The following is a 3,062-nucleotide window of genomic DNA, read 5'->3' on the forward strand; positions in this document are numbered from 1 at the left end:
CTTATATGGGGAACCCCCCCCCCCCCTTCGACGCCTCTGCATAATTATGAGGGAAATTTTGTAAGTGAAAACTCTGCTGCACACTCTTTGATGAAATATTAGGAAATACGTCAATCTCAAAATTGTGCAAAGTGACAAAGGGACCAAGTAGTGGAGCTTTTGCATGTTTATGATTGCAATTCAACGATCTAGTGCATAATTCTGGCCGTATTTGGACACTTTTCCATGAAGAAAGTTCGAAATTTGTCCTCATCTTGGGAATTGCTTGGGGGAAAAAATGATTTGTCTGCCCCAAACATTTCCGTAGGGGCGGGGCAAATGCCCCTCTGCCCCCCCCCCCCCCCTCCCCCGTCCGAGTTAAAATCGACGCTTACCCCCATCCCCCACCCCTTCCCCGGGATTTACGCCCATGGGTGCAGGTATGCGTCTGCTGAACACGTCGCGACTATTTTGCTATACAGTACTCTCTGCATAATCGGGTAGGCTCGAGCAGAGCGTTCCTTACCCGATTTAGCGGAGTACCCGATTAACAGAATAAAACTTTGCATTCACAATTGGCACACACAATGTGTATGTACATGCATTGTACACTGCACCAAACATCTACACTGTATTTAACGCGCGTGCTTGCACGGCGCATTATACATACCTTACACTTGCTCAGTCACGAGCAATAATTTACATTCTTTTCATGGACATATAATTCCTAAATTATGCGAATAAATGAAGTATAATTGGAATTCTATCAGTAATAATGAAGTACAAGATGAGGAGGGTTGCATATTCCTCGTGCTTTAGGCAGGAGCTTCACACAGGTGGAAGATTCAAAGTCTATTGTCATGATAATGAGTTTGAGTCTTCGAGTGTATATAAAGGAGGTGGATATTCCACGCCTCTCATCTTTCGAAGTGTGAACAAAGGACCTTTCCAACATCACGACTACGTACGTGAAAACAAAGACACCACAGTCATTCAATTCAACAGGCACATGCACTGTGTATTATGTTCGCCCTAAAGGGGCCTTGCGTTTATATGCCATTATCACTCATCAATCACAATCTCAACAGAATGATAAAACAGTTTCCGTGCGGAACAAGGGGAGGGAATAAGACCTGTTGTTATCAATGCTGTGTGTATGCAGCGTGTGGGCGGGACCCTCCTTATATTGTACTTCATTATTACTGATAGAATTCCAATTATACTTCATTTATTCGCATAATTTAGGAATTCTATCACGTAATACTTTGTACAAGCTTCAGAGGGTTGCATAACAATTCAAAGAGCATCACGGGAACTGTTTTGTATGTCATACAGTACAGATGGCAACTATGAAAGAAAACACAGCTGGCGAAGTAGCATTCATGTGTATTTCTGAGCAGTTTTGATACTCGCACTTTCGTTCAGTGAGAACCACGACCAAAAATAATAACATCAGTTGACAAGTTGGATAGCAATGCGGCAATACAAGGCTGTTACAATAATCTTGGTAATAACATTAAGTCGCTGTATTATATGTCAGAGGTTATACATGAAGGCACTTGTTGTATACAATGTTAAACAGAACACGTATCGCCACATTCAAGTTTATACACAAACGTCATTCACGATCGTCTAGGTCCCAAGATTTAGGATAGTGGACGCAAAATTTTGTGTCTGTAGAACTCCCTAAAGGTTCTGGAGTTTGACCAGTTTGCTCTAGCCATTATTTCATGGATCGAAACACCGTGGCAAAAGGCAGCTGAACTGGCCGCACTACGATAGCTGTGGGCCGAGAAAATTGATGCATCTTTCTTTGCTTTGACTAGAACGTTCTTTAACCATCTTGCTATTGTGGCGTTCGACGCCTTGTTGTGTGGTTTCCTCGTCGAAAGAAAAAGCTTTGTCTCCTTATTAGCCTGACGAGCCACTTCCGTTCGTTTGAGATATTCCTTTAGAGTAGACAAAACACAAATTTTTTCATTTGGAGTGTAAGCTGGTAATTCAACCGACTGGGAAGCGATCTTCGCCTTGGGTGACGTTGTCTTTAACAAACCCATAATTTGAAAACTTGCACATTCATCATTTACAGTCATGTACGATGTATCAAGAAGACCTAACGTCTGAACTCTTTGAGCTGAAACAAGAGCAGTAAGAGAAATAAGCTTTTCACTCAACTGGAGTAAATCGAGATTTTCATTAACATCTAAGGAACTTAAATAGTCCAAAACCTTGGAGACTTCCCAAGTGCTCGTGTACCTCGGTTTCGGAGGTTTCTCATTAAATATTCCCGTCATCAATCGTATGATAAGCGGATGCTTTCCAACAGAATAACCATTAATAGGTGGTAGCGCAGATGATAGCGCTGAACGATAACAGTTCACTGTAGAATAGCTCTTCCCCAAACTTTGGGAAGACAAAAAAATTAACAACATGAACTATAGTTGGGTTAAACGGATCAAACGATCGTCTATTACACCAATGTAGCCACTGGGACCAAGCAGACTCGTACTGTTTGTTGGTATTTTCCCTCCATGAGCGGGAGAGAAGACGTCTAGCGTCCTCCGAAAAGCCTTCTGCTTCCCACTGTTCGCCGAGATGGTCCAGGCGACTAGCCTGGTGTCTGGCAACGTCGTGGGGAGGGGCTCTAGACATCCTCGTGGGAGGAGAATGGACGGGGCTATTAATGACTCGAGGAGGATGGGGTACCAGGGATGGGCTCTCCACAATGGAGCGATGAGCAGCGCCATCTGGCAGCTGTCCTGATGTAACTTGTGCAGGACTCTAGAAAGAATGCAAATAGGTGGAAATAGATATGGGGTTAGCGAACTCCATGATAAAGAAAATGCGTTAACAGCGCATGAAAGTGGATCGTGTTTCCATGACACGAACATCTGCAATTTGGCATTGTGTCTAGTAGCGAACAAATCAACATCAGGTGTAAATGACCTAGACAGAACCATCGCAAAAATATGTGATCGAAGGCTAAGTTCTTTGTTCATGTCCTTTCGAGACAGAGTGTCGGCCTCGATGTTATGAATGCCTGGTATGTAAGAGGCCGAGAGCCAAACATTCCTACTAAGGCA

The 3,062-nt window shown here is 43.3% G+C and overlaps 1 pseudogene; it reads right to left on the reverse strand.

Annotated features, from left to right (window-relative positions):
• Positions 1-1,625: 1,625 nt before the first annotated feature.
• LOC139719796 (uncharacterized) lies at positions 1,626-2,631 on the reverse strand (annotated as a pseudogene).
• Between the last annotated feature and the right edge of the window lie 431 nt (positions 2,632-3,062).

This window comes from Diadema antillarum, unplaced genomic scaffold, assembly GCF_040938485.1.
Source record: "Diadema antillarum isolate AM-2024a unplaced genomic scaffold, OU_Dant_1.0 scf00000009, whole genome shotgun sequence".
Lineage (NCBI taxonomy): Eukaryota > Metazoa > Echinodermata > Echinoidea > Diadematoida > Diadematidae > Diadema > Diadema antillarum.